Source organism: Zootermopsis nevadensis, unplaced genomic scaffold, assembly GCF_977971745.1.
Source record: "Zootermopsis nevadensis isolate Lab colony 2312 unplaced genomic scaffold, Znev_1.0 Znev_ptg000032l, whole genome shotgun sequence".
Classification (NCBI taxonomy): domain Eukaryota; kingdom Metazoa; phylum Arthropoda; class Insecta; order Blattodea; family Termopsidae; genus Zootermopsis; species Zootermopsis nevadensis.
This window is the reverse complement of record NW_028259164.1, coordinates 1,330,615-1,345,301: the sequence shown is the minus strand read 5'-3', so window position 1 is coordinate 1,345,301 and position 14,687 is coordinate 1,330,615. Positions and strand designations below refer to the sequence as shown.

General features: G+C 36.2%; 1 protein-coding gene across 1 annotated transcript in view; it reads left to right on the top strand.

The window, feature by feature from the left end:
- BTBD9 (BTB (POZ) domain containing 9) overlaps positions 1-14,687 on the top strand; it is a 161,936-nt gene that overhangs the window by 73,689 nt on the left and 73,560 nt on the right. The window contains exon 2 of the mRNA XM_022086805.2: positions 3,015-3,079. The gene's annotated coding sequence lies outside the window, so the exon portion shown is untranslated. The remainder of the gene's footprint in view (positions 1-3,014; positions 3,080-14,687) is intronic.

Genomic DNA, 14,687 nt, shown 5'->3' with positions numbered 1-14,687 from the left:
TTGTTTCTCTTTTCCAGTTTTATCGGAATCTTCGTCTTTGATCCGATTGCTAGGCGACAGTGACCGATTTTGTAAAATGCATAAAGAGATCTATGACCACCCCTGCTTTTAAACAGATTTGTAAGACATAAACCGGTTTACGGTTTCATGCATAAATCCGACACAAATTTAACTGTGACAAACACTGAAATTCTTATCCAAACATCGGTTTTGCTTCTGTGTATGTGGATCTGAATACTTTTTGTAGGTCTGGGAATATTTTAATAGGCTCTCACGGCCTTGGGTTGTCGGCCTGTTGATGGAAGCAGAAAGGACCTCTGAAACGTCGGTAAACGTCTACCAGACTAGAAAACATTCATGTATATAGGCCTATATACATAATATACACATGGTTTCTTTATAATTTTAAACTTCAACTTCGTTGAACACCGAGCAATAACCAACGGACGGTTTATCCCCTGTTTCTATGCCCCAGTCAGATAATACAAGAAATTCTCATCATTCAGAATTCGCATTCAAACGAACGTTACCCATCATGCAATGCTTCAGACCGTGTCCTCAATCCACCCCAGACGAAAATTCGGTAGAAAAAGTATGCATGATGCAAACATGACATAAAAACTTTGCATATGACACACAATCACTGTAGTTTTCTCACCCTACGGAAGACCATCCCCCAATTTTCCCTATTCAAATACTTCTTTTTATTTTTTTACCCATCTATACCCATCCCCATACATACAACCCTTTCGAACCTTAGTAATTTTTAACCCCTATTTTTTCTCTTTTCTTTTTACTACATACATCATACATGCATAGAGCAACACCCCGGGAAACACAACCTTTCTTTTGCTCTATCTTTCAACCCCTTCCCTTACAGCCTTTCTCTTTACATCCCTTACAGCCAATCCTTTACTTTTTATGTGGGTCTTTTTTGTATATGAATGTCTATGGACGTTAAAGGAAAAAAATTATTTACCCCTTTCTGTCTCCCCGGTGATGTCCTAAAAACCCGACACCAGGGATATTTTTTCTTTCACGAAAGAAAGGGCTAAATGACTACCAAGAGTTTTTTTTTATGCTACGGAAGGCAATTCATTTTTAGTCAATGCGTGTACGTACAGAAAGTGTAGCTACGCTATGGGTGGTGTCAGCTTGTACAACAGAAACTCCGAGTGTTCTGGGCCCGTTACATGCGATTACGAGATGAGGTTTCTCGGCTGAAGAACGTAGACATAAACTATTGGAAATAATGAACACGTATTTTTACATTATTTTATAATACAAGGATTAAAATTAGTATCCAATTCAAAAACAAAGGAATATCAGTACACACAGAGAGGCAAACGTGAAAAAATAATGTCTTAAAAATAGACATAATAGCCTGGACGGTCTAATAAGACCAATCCATAAAGATGATCTATAAAAACCAAAAGTTCCTTATCAGATTTAAAACAATTAATAAATTTAATTTGTTTTGAAACAGAGTAGAAGTGATTGACGTCCATGCTTTAATGTGTTTAAATAGTACGTGATAGGGCTGTGGTTGTGAAGGGTGTAATTATAAAACCCCATGCTTTTTGAGACTCAAAAATATTTTGGGAATTTACCTGACATAAACATACTATGTTATTCTCTATGACAGGAACGTCTCTTACTTCTTCTGTAGAGTTTTTCGTAAGAAGATAAATTTGGGTGGTATGTGTTCTCCTTTGACGTGTTTGTGACTTATTTATTTATTGTTTATTTAGAGATGTTTTTTTCAGTAGCTCAGACTATGGGACGTCAAAATATTTTCTATAATTTTTGAAGAAAAAAATGTTCCATACTTATGAGGACAAAATCCACTGTGCTAACTACTTTGCAAACACTTTAAACTTATTTGCATTATTAATAATATCGATTATCTATGTTGGGATCACAAGAGAGAGTTTTAAGATTAAGAAAAAAATTGGAGATTAAAAAATATGTTATCTGATAATGGTATGAGGTTGTGATAAACCACTTTTTAATAAGGAATAGAGATACTTATAATAACTTTCATGGAATTGGTTTGTTTATTACACATGCTACATTTACTCTAGAATAAAAATTTTAAAGCTAAGAAACAGATGAAACGTATTATTAGAACAGCTGGGTTTCAGAGATATTAACTCATGTTCGCGTAATATTTATTACGTCTAATAACCAACTTATTTAAAAACAAAGATCACAGAAATGTAGGCTGTTTATTCATTACGTCAAAGAATTTTATACAATAAAAAGAGCCATACTATGGAACGTTTTAATGTAAAGATACCACCAGTGCATATGATAACATTTTCATCAATCTGTACAGAGCATAAAACGAATTTAAACGGGAATGTCGGACAGTGAACAAAAGCATGGTTTAGTTAATACAGGGAATCGAACCTCTGTTGTATTGTACGTGATCTAGTTAATATATCGACTGAGCTGTGTCGATCCGGAAGCTGTAAAGATGCCCTGTCCTTGATGGCGAAGAATGGAAGCCAGAAATGTTATTAATTACGCGATCACAATCGCAAACACGAACCATTTGTATGTATAATGACGAAAGCGTTTGAAAAGACACCGAACATTTGGTTCTGGCAACTCGACCGAGTTCTGGATGCCATGAACGAAATGAGAATCTTGCTTGCAGCAGAATCTCAGTACCATCACATGACCTTCACCCCTCCTTCTCTGTCCCTTCCCATAGGGGTGAGTACGTGGGGTAGTAACCCTTTACTTGTGGCATGACGCTGAATAATAATGATACATTCAGAGCGGCTGCTGCATCCTTCACAGATACAAGGAAGAAATAGGCTACCCTGCCACTGTGGTCCTGAAGTAGGGCGCCCCGGTAGGAAATTTTTAACAACAGCAGATTCACCGCTAACCCCCTCCTTCGCTACCCTTTTTACATACTTACAACAGTTTCGCTCCACCCTTTCCTTCCGTTTACCCTGCACCAGTATTTTATCTTATTTCTATGGTCTGTGCTCTCGTTACAGAATCAAGTACTGTGCCGGCAGGAAGCGATCGTGTGAGGCCGTGGACCCGAAAATTTCACAGAATGGTGAGTGTAGTATTTTGTATCTTCTGGGCAGAGAAATTTTTAAACTTTTTTAACCTGTCATACTTTGGTTACTTCAGAAATGAAGTATAAAAATGAAGATATCCGTCTTCTGGGTTATTGCGCTGTGTAGTCTGGTCGATGTTAACCAACGTTTCAGAGGTCATACTGCCTCCGTCATCAGGGCGATTCATCGCCCTGATGACGGAGGCAGTATGACCTCTGAAACGTTGGTTAACATCGACCAGACTACACAGCGCAATAACCCAGAAGACGGATATCTTCATACTCACCGCTGTGAGAACCTCAAGTCTTACATAAGTATAAAAATGTTACTTTAGAAATTCTTTACACAGTTGAAAATCTACGGGAACTACACGTTTAAGCTACATATGGGAACGTGACGTCCAAAATCTCTTAAAAGCATTGCCATGGATACGGCTTTAAAACACGCAACGTTACACTACTAATAATTCTCTTCACCATGGAGGCGCGCCAGATGTTTGTAGTCTGGAAGAAGTTTACCGACGTTTCAGAGGTCATCGCCCTGATAATTGAGACAGCATAAACCTCTAAAACAAGGTAAACTTCTTCCAGAATACACGTCGTAGTATTTCAGATACATACTCCTGAAATTTCGCCAATCATCAGAATTGTTTCCAAATCGATTCAGACTACAGCACATAAACCACGAATGGTTAATAATAATGGTGGTTTTCTGGATTGATGCACTGTCTAGTATTTTGGACTGTGTGTCTACTCTTTGAGCCCTTAAATAGCGGTGTTTTGTAATCGAGAGGTCCCTGGTTTCAATTGTGAGCTTGAATTTCTTGTAGTATTAGACGATGATCCACGTAATTTTTTCCTGATTTCGCCCTACAAACGGTGATATGTACCTTAAAATAAACCGCGTCCTTCAGCATTCGTTCCAATTCATCATTTCCAAATTATCTACGTAAGCGTCTTTAAATGAATCTGTGTAGGATCTGGGTGATTGCGTTAACGTTGTAAATCCATATCACAAATTTCTGACTTCACTTTTGTTGAGAAACTGAAGGAAATTTGAGTTTATAGTCAACACATTTGTAGCAAGTCTGTATGACACTCCCCACCCACCCTTTCAACTTTTATACACTCGTTAAGTACAACTACGGTTCTTTAATTTCGACGTTGGAGCCTCACCCCGCCCCCGCCCCCGACCCAAAATTACATGAAAACTTCCTAGAAATTTCAATAAACTCGTATGAAGTCTCATATCTTCGGATGTTATGAGAAATTCTTCTGTCTCATTTTTTGTTCATTATTCCATATATTTTGAAGCCTTTGAATTCATATTTATTTCTGAATGGCGTACCACAATAACCTTGCCTTGAAGACAACCTTACAGAAAATAAGATATTTTACTCGAATTTATTTTCACTTTTATGTGTTTTGGTCTCTTATTTATTAATTAATGTGATCTTATATGTCCGATAATCCACTCTCGAGACAGCGACACACCCCAAAATTTATTTCAAGGGTGTGGAGAGATTTTGGGACTGTGATGAATAAAGGTACAGAGACTGGATAAAACTGCGTAGTTAAGCTTTCCACAGTTTGTACTCTTCGCAAAATATTATTAGGTTGATCAAATCTAGGAAGATACATGTAACACTCTTGTGGGACATAATGAATATACATACTACGAAATTTTGATTAGAAATACTGAAGGAATATAATGTCATAATGAATCTTATGGGAATAGTGTTGGAGGTTGTAGATTGGATTCATGTGGCTGGTTTTTGTTAACACTGGAATTTTTTTTAATAGCTTCGTGACTGTCTCAAGACGGGCTCTGCTCCGTGGAGTCAGTTCGCGACTAATTCCGCTGATCTAGCCAATAAAAGAAAGACGTTATGGAAGCAATGGCCCTGGGAGAGAATGTTCTTTCCGTTGTTTATATCTGTTGATCTGCCTTCCTTCTTTACACGCAATGACATTATAGACTCGTTCTTTATTTTCAATACGAATATGTTTTAAAAAATTCCATAAAAGTTTAATCTTTCGTCGGGAACAAACATGTTCGTAAACTGAGTTCAAAATATGCATTAAAATAGGAATTTTTGTCATATTCTAAGAAATTATGCGACAGAGAAAAAAATGCTTTTCTTAATAAGACATTCCTTGAATTCCGAACAGCAATATCACACTCTCCTCTAGACGGCGCCATATTTGTCTCCTGCTAGAACTCGAAATTTGGCTATAACTTTAAAGCGAGAAGCCTTGTTAACGTAAACCTAACAATTCCATAATTATAATAATCGAGTTTATGAACTTGTGTACTAACACAACTTTTAAGACTGAAAAGAATTCTTATTTGTATTACATTCTTGTCGTGCTATTCGTCAGTTTCAGCAATTAAAGAATTATAATAGGAATACTTAGTCGCTTATGGCGTCTGATAAACGTAGTCAGTGTGAGACATGAAATGATTTCTTAAATAATATAATATTTGTTATTTTAATAGTCTGATTATTGTACTGCTATCTGATCCATCGCAAATTTCCTGTACCGATGAACCAAAATATCCGGACCTAATTTGTATGCACAAGACACTGAGTTGTAATAAATTATTTTTACATTAAAGTGTGATGGTGAGGAGAGATAAACGTAACAAGATAAAACTGAACAGAAACTGACATTCACATAACAAGGGAATTAATTTCTTTCGTTATTTAAATTTATGCAAATTATATTTAATTGCAACTTGTTGTTAAGGCTGAGTGTTTATTGTTTAGATGTCTTCAGCTTACGTTTTGGGGGAATTTGTGTGATAAGAATCATTCCTTTGAAGCCGAACCAGAATATTTGAACATTTAGTCCGTACCGCAAAGAAAACACAACACTTCACCACTGCAAACGTCAACTGGTTAACGCCGTTTAAGGAAATAACCCCTGTTTACATTGAAATAATACGAAACACATAGACAAGGCTATTTGGACAGAATGTACACTTACTGAATGTTATAGAAGTGGTACCGTTAGGCCTGCTTACAGCCGTGCTTTAAAATAATCGAATTCGCACTGTGCCAAAAATTTTGGACGAATTGTTTTGGTGCAAGCTGAATATTGGGACATTGGCATAACTTCAAAATTCATAGTCTTTCCATGATTCGATCATCTAGGTGTTTAAATCAAGGATGATGAGTTGAACGTGTCATGTAGCACGCGTATGGGAAATTAGAAATGCGCTAAACATTTTAGTAGGGAAATCGTAAAGGAAGGAACGTCTTGGAAAACCTTGGCGTAGATGGAAGGATAATATTAACATTGGTCTTATAATCGATAGTGTATGAAGGTATGGATTGGATTCAGCTGGCTGAGCGACTAGCATCTTCTAACTCCCATTCTTCCATGGGGTTATTTCTCTACTCAGGTCTCATAGGTTGGTACAAATGATACTCACCTGTAAATAACTCACAGCGTTATGTAAATAATATTTCGATTTGCCTTCAGAAATTATTGACACCGGTGATAAAATGCAATCGCTAAGTACTTCTTGCTGATATGAAATGTCAACAGAGCAAAATACATTCGCGAAGCCGTGAACGAACTCTCACTTTTGAGAGTTTGTGCTGTGTAATATTCGCATTTCATTATAAGAATACACGGCAGTCTTATAATGGGGAATCAGACTGGAATCTGGTGTCAACCCTACGGAATATATTGAAGAAGTGTTTGTAGGAATAGAAGTGATATATGAGACGCGGATATTTGGAATAACGTTTAATAAATTGCTCTTATAATTTAATACATAGCGTGGCAGTCACAATTAATATCTTATGGGTTCAAAGCTTATGAATATTTGTAAAAATTTAGAGATAATTAATTCGGGGAACATTTGCTACTATACAGTTAGAAATCTTTTATCTTTCCTAGGTTGAGAGTCCGTCTACACAATAATTTTTATTATAGTTCCAATTTTATTAAGAATTCACTAAATGTTTCGGCCTTAATTCGTCATCTTCAGGTGGTTTTCTTCAAGTGTTCGGAACTAATATTTATGACTGGTAATTTGTACACACATTTTGTGTTGTTAACTTCGCAATGCGTAGGATTGTGTCTTAAGTAGCTCACCACTTTTTGCAGAGTTACCAGTGGATAGCGGAACTACTGAGGTATAACGCTATTTTATATGGGTCTGAAACATGGTTTTTTAAGCTAGAGCATGGGTTGAGGGTTCATGAGAACATGGTTCTTACGGGAATATTTATGTCTAAGCATTTATCCTATAATTTTATTATAATTTAATAATGATTTTAACAGAAAGGCTTGCAAGATTACAAATTTTCTGTTATGTACAAAGTTGTTACTTTTATTACATATCTCATCATTCTTATTGTCACTTCTTTATTAAATGTCGTCTAATTTTATTAGAAGTAAGTCTGTTTTAAGGCCTGTATTTCATACATGTAATTTAAGAAATGTGTCGCTAGCAATCTTAAGGTCATATATAAATTTTAAATCATTCTACGGAAAAAGTCAGCCGCGGTGTTTGGTTATCGGACCAGTAATTTTACAAGTACAGGATTTTTAGCAAATAGGAGAGCAAAATAATTGCCTAAGAAATATTATTTTATTTTGTTGAACAATTGATTAAATTACTAATAAATTTCCCGTTAAAAATGAAGATAAAATCTGAAGTTGTAAATACATAATCATAAGTGGTAACCAGTAAGACCCTAAATTTCTTAACAGTAAATAACCATCAACCAAACGACATTTGTTTATTATATAGATTATTATTATTATTAACATCATCATCATCAGACGCAGTAACTTAGCAATTCATGAAATATTTCAGACAGAATTGATTTCTCTTGTCCGAAGAATCTAATTTTCATCCTGTCGCAGCTTTCGTATGTTTCTTTCGAAGTTACTTGGGCCTGTTTTGCACCTTGGAAAAGCCACATTCAGGTGCAGAGAATTCTTTTTTTATATACAGGATTCATCCCGGTGCAAACAATAATACACTGCCATGAGGCTGTCTTCAAGAGAAGTCTTGAAGAGACAGACAAACGCTGTCAGATTCCCAATACGACGATTAATTTTGTAGGCTTACAAACTGACTCACCCGTGGCTTCTTGAGAAGCTAATAGTTGCTCAAGTAATCATGAAATTATTCTAGTTTTGGTCAGTCCGAAGTTTCAATGTCTAGTTCACATCCAAAGCCAATTCCGGTCCGTAACTCTACACCATTTCTGTAAAATATTTTTTTTGTTAACCTTTCAACTGCACCTAAATCTCTGGACTTTTTTCCTCAAGGGTTTCAAGTTAAAGTTTTGTTTAAAATTCCTTATGCTATTTTGCGCAAGTAATTGACCTTGATATTAATTTATTACGGATACAAATCTTTTATTTCAAACTCGTAATAGTTAAAAACTCCTTTTTCTTTGTCCTTAAATGTCAGATAATTTTAACGGTTTCTATGTTTTATAGTATGTATAAATTTAATTTATTTGGAAGATTTAAGGCTTACTACGTGATCTACTCAACACTAACACCGAAAATAACAGAACGTAAGTTATAAATCACTTATTTAATTAGGGTTTCATGTGATGTAGGGGTTAAAATTAACCTGTAGGGATTACTGACTTTATGGAGCATAGTCCTTATGAGAAAATCCGTCGAATGTTTAACATTTCATTAGCGGAACAGACACACAGGTATATAATACGTTCCTGTTTGCCCATATAAAATAAAAGTGGGCTAATATAATCAGTGTTGTCTTAGATATTACGGGAAAACACTGAATCCGTAGATTTTCCCGTCTGATAGAAACACTGATCACAACATCTGTGCTGTAGAATCTTAGGCAACGACGTGCGAGTTTCAAGTTTGTGAAGTGTCTACCTGCGCTCGCCCTGTGTACGATGGCTCTGTTTCCATAACGACGCTGGACGAGTGGTTCTCGTCTCTTATCTCCTTGGTAACAGCGCCGACACGCATCAGGTTATTTCATGAGACCATCTTGTGCTCTGCAATGCTGTAAGCCCTCGTCTCTGGAGAGCGTCTGGAATTACTCTACGTGTATCTAGAATTCTCTAGAAACCTGTGAAACGTTGGAATCTAAACAGATAGCAGCTTCACCTTGCTTGGACAGAAAATGTCCGCCCGAACATTTATATTAATAATTCTATTAATTTATCTCACAAGGGCTATAATCCTTCTTTAATCTCTGAAAGACGATTTAATTGTAACGTTGTCAGTAGTAGACGATTTGATGTAATTAATGTAAAATTAATTTCAGAAAACCCGATATTTTTTTAATCGCCAGTTTTAAGCATAGGCTTTATGCTCGTGGTTAAAATCCACTTACTTTAGCATGGTTTAAGAATTAAGCTTTGTTTTCTTAGCTCTTCTATATTTCTAACATGTAGCGTCAGTTTCATCATTCTTAATGTGATGCCCTTTTTAATAATATCTGGTGAAGAGCTTAGTTTCTTCACCTTCCTCTCTTCAGGTCCAAGTGCCTTGTTCTTCTCAACGCCTTCTTAAACCCTTAATACATATTTATCCCTCGGAATGAGAAAACGCGTATAATATCTGTCCATTTAAAACAACACGTAAAATTGTCGTTTTGTATATTTTAATCTTTGTGTTTTAGAGAGAAAACCTAATATATATATAAACTGAAGAGTGGTTCCCGACTTTAAAATTATTCTCAAATTGAATGTAATTTTTTATTAATATCTCTCGTTCGTAAATGTCTGAAATTTCCCACTATTTCCAAGCTGCCTGCTACAATTTTATCCCAGCGAGTTTTATATTTTATTCTGTTGAAAGTCTGTGTATATTATAAACTATTTTGTAAGCAAATATTTTGGTTCGGTATTTTAGTAACTGGTTATCCTAATACTTCACTGCCTTATGAAACGGGAATGGTAAAATGCGGAAGTTTTTAAAGTAACTTTGTGTTAAGTTCTTACAAACCTATCCATCAGCCATTTACTCCTCTCACTATTTTTCTCGTCAATGCTTAACGTCACTCAGAATGTTATCTTTGCAGTTGGATTTCAATGCAGCAGCAAACTTAAATAAACCACATTCAAAAAGAGAAAGGAAAAAATGTATTCAATTCTGAGCTGAATGAATCTTCACTGATGCGGAAACATGGACAGGCGGTGCCCCTGTGGGGTATACATGCTTATATACACTGGAATGGAATATCCTCCCGAAATAAAACAGGGAAAAGACGAAGGGTGCTTTTACGTCTTGCTAGTTGCTGGATTGATGGTCGCCATTTTATCCTAACCTCACTTCTGTCTCTCTCTCTCTCTCTCGGTTTGTAACCCCTCTCTCTGAAATTCACATTTGTCATCTCGCTCTATTTCATTCTGATATCTCATTCTCTGTTTCCGTCTGTCTTATTGTCTTGGTTAGTCCTTTCTGCATCAGCCTGGGGTCCCCATTATAATTTCCTCTGTAGTTTGCTTCGCGTCACTTTGTTGGTATGGACTGCATGCAAACTGTGAGTGTAAGCCTATCCTGTAGCCTTCACACAGTGTAACAAGCAGCCGACAATGACAGTAACACTGGTGGTACTGAACCACTCTTTGCGTCTCGGATAAGAGAACAAGGAACTGAAATTACATTCTGAACTTCAGACCACAATATAATTAAGCTAACAAGTTTGGCTTCATGTGTAGGTCTGTCTGGCTTTTTGTTTCGCGATTCGATGTAATAAAATGAAACCATAGCAAGAAAAAACAAATATCTGAGAGTTTTTTTATAACGTAATAATATAAGCTTACAGTATATTTAGTTCTGTGTTGTTTGTTTATGTGATGCTAACTTAAGATACGAAATTAAAATGACAATGCTTTCATAAGAGGTTCAAGAACTCCTCAAAACTTTTGTTTCGAAGTAATTGATCGAAATTAACTTTTTGTGCGCTCGGGAGTCCATATGAATTCCACCCAAACAATGATTTTTTTTATCTGGTTACAAGTTAGTTCCTAGTTGTTTGAATACAAATTGTGTGCAGCTAACCCAATGGAATAGAATCCTCCCCGAAAACTAATTATCATTGGTCTCCTGAAGAAATTTTTCGTCTGTTATTGAGCGGTTCATTTTCATGTTCATAAGAATCCGCCACTGTTCTCCTGTCCTGGGGCACATGAATCCAATCCACAACCCCATACCTTATTTTCATAAGATATATTTAATATTATCCCACCATCTATACTTACGTCTTACGAGTTGTCTCTTCATTTCAGGCTTTACAACCAAAATTTTGTCAGTATCTTTTTTTTCGCTTGTTTACTACGTGACACGCCCACTATATTCTCCTTGACTTGATCATCTTTGTGTAGAAAAAGGGAACTGGAAACAGAGAGCTGAAACATCTGATTCAGTATCGATATTAAATTTGTATGATCCAATTCTCAATATTTTGTGTAAAATATTTGCGACAATTCTGTAAAACTACGTCGCTTTGAGTATTCTTATAATCTGGAACAATCTTTATTTTGGAGATGACTGTGTTGCGTCGTACAACCTGAAAAGACGTATACCGACGTTTCAGAGGTGCCTGCTGCCTCCGTTATCAGAACACTCTTTGCTCTGGTTCTGGGTCTAGTTAAAAATATCCATCGTAATCTTACGCGGTGTACGTTGTATAAGCCACTCCGGGCAAATAATGGGATAGTGACTGCCTTAAAATACTCTACAACCACTTCCTTCCTTTATGATTTATGTTTAACAAACAACGTTTGAAGTTACTGGCATCCTGAGTTAGAAACGCGTTGTTGATTAATGATAGTATGATACATGTAACAAACTTTTTCGCATTTTAAGTTGGTCAGTAGAGAGGAACTTAGAATTGTTTGTAGTGTTCTAGAGATGGAACGTACGTCCACTAAAGGAACACCGTTCAGCACACGACAGGCATACCAACCTGCTCACAGTAATATTTAATACTTGTTACCTGTCATACAAGTTCTCAGCGTTTTGTTACATACTGTATTTTTTCAATTTTTCTGTGAGGGACCTAGGTGAAATTCAAACAGCCAAGGAGAATACCATCGAACGGTAAGGGTGGTAGTATAACTAGAAGGGGAGAAAAAAACTTATCTTTATTCATCCTAGTAACCATGATTCTTCATTCTACACCCTGCATCCTTACACTTTTAGAGGGATGATGGACATAACATGGACTCAGCTCTGCTGAGAATCAATATGAGGGGGTGGTTTAAGCGCGGGGGTGCTGGAGTTGATACATATATATGATACATGTTTCATGGGATCGATACGCGTTGCTATTGGCTCCTGTTGTAACGCTACCCCCTCCCCTTCTGCCCTCATCCATCATCCCTGTTTCTGTTCTGCTGAAGAGGGGGAGGGGGTGGTATGACGTGGGCGTATTCTCATGGTGTTGTCCTCCCTCCCCTGTCCGTCTGTCTATCTGTCTATCCTCATTTACCAAATGCTGAGAAGGGTAGCGTAGTGGTGGTAGTCGTGGTGTTGCTATGTGCAGGCTGTAAGGGCGAAGGGTACAGCCACCCCCAAAAGTTATGACCGTAGCTAATTGCTATGATCTGACGCTTTGAGCTCAAACATGTAGGAACGATATTTAGAACCCTGGGTGCGACCCTTTTAATACCTCCGCTGTACGAAACGTTCCTTCATAACCTGATAGTCGCTCATCTGGTAGAGAGATTTATGAAACCCGAAGACTCCTTAACATTTTGACGAAAAATCATGAACGAACTCTTTTCACATCCAGATGAATCCATTTCAAAAACGTCGCTTTGACATTATTCTCCCATCTACTTCTAAGTCTCCAAATTGTCGTCTTCCCTTGTCCTTTTATCACCTCGCCCATGTGTGATACATGTTTCTCCTATCTGCGGTAATAGATCACAGCTGCAAACAAAAATGTGGGGTTTCTACACACAGGTTTATGACGATAATTATGTTGGACATAGTCCAATTCTGAAATATATATGATATACACGACGTTTCGGGAGTTGTCTCTTCCCGCCTTAACGTGATTGATTTAATTGTCATTAGACTGACGGATTTTTGTTTTGTGATTAGTGGCGATGGTTGGGATCGAACGGGGGATCATTTGGGGATTTTGACATTTTTTTTTGTACTGATAAATTCACTGTTTATATTTGTTTTTATAAATCATTATTATCACTTCGAATATATGCATTTACGAAGGTATGTTTCCAGATTGCGTGTAAGAGTTTAACATTTACCGTTGCTTTCATGTCTAAGAATTGTTTATCTGACGTCATCACCATGAACATCGCGGGATTAGGTTTAATTGTCTGTTCCTAAAGATGCAATTCGTTCTCCATCTTTTCTTCATGCTTTCAGAATCTCTCAATTCCAGTGGTTAGCATTCCAGGTCCTACTGTGTTGTTACATTTGTTTTGTTGGTCCTCGATTTTATTGATAATGTTTGACGCATTGTATTTGTTTCTGTATTTTGTTGGTTATTTGTTATTACAAGATCCAAACAAAGGTTTTTTTCCCGTAATTCATAAAAAGTTATCAATTATTTATTTTAATCCGTCTGATCACAATATAATTTTATTTAAAATTTCTTATAATTAAGATAATAAAATATCATTCATGTTCCAATATCGATTGATCGATTTACATTTCGGAACATTTACACAACATGTTTCGGTTTTTATAAAACCATCATCAGGTGTAAAATATATCTAAGAGCTTAAAACTCAATTATGATTTCTGTAGTAATTGAGTTTTAAGCTCTTAGATATATTTTACACCTGATGATGGTTTTATAAAAACTGAAACATGTTGTGTAAATGTTCCGAAATGTAAATCGATCAATCGATAAGGAACATGAATGATATTTTATTATCTTAATTATAAGAAATTTTAAATAAAATTATATTGTGATCAGACGGATTAAAATAAATAATTGATATAATATTCACAATATGACGCAATTACACTATCTTATAAAAAAGTTAATTTAAATAGACAGCCATATACCGTCGGCTTTGGAATTGACAACTTATTAATAAATTAGATCGGGGCGTCTTGTTTTGATTAATGCACTTTATTTACGTGTGTCTGAAACACAAGACCTTGCTGTGTCTTCTTTCTGTTCTGTTCAGCACCGTTTCTAGTAAGTACCAGCTGTCAAGTAGTTGTTCTGAAAATATGCACAGGGTAGCAGCAAACTTGTTGCCGGCGTGTAGCTAATTAATTAACTCATTAATTTTCTGCTTTTGTACTGGTATATAATAAGACGTGACTCTTGCCAGCACTTCGCGAGTTTAAACTTCCTTAGTACAGTATCACTCTACTCCAATTTTTGTTCTGCCTAGAACTGCTGGTAACGGTGGTGGAAGGATTCTAAAACAAAAGTTTGTTGACACGTAAATGAAAACTTCAGTTAACGTGATGAGTAAACCGTTGTTAGAAGATTTCTCGTATACGTAATGAAAATCTCTCTCTGTTTAGACTTATCATAACCTTAGTAGAAAACCATGCTTTAAAAATGTTGGGAAAATATGTATTTGTACTTAGAAATATATTTCATTGAAAAGTCTATCAAAGTAAACATATAAAAATGAAAGTCTTA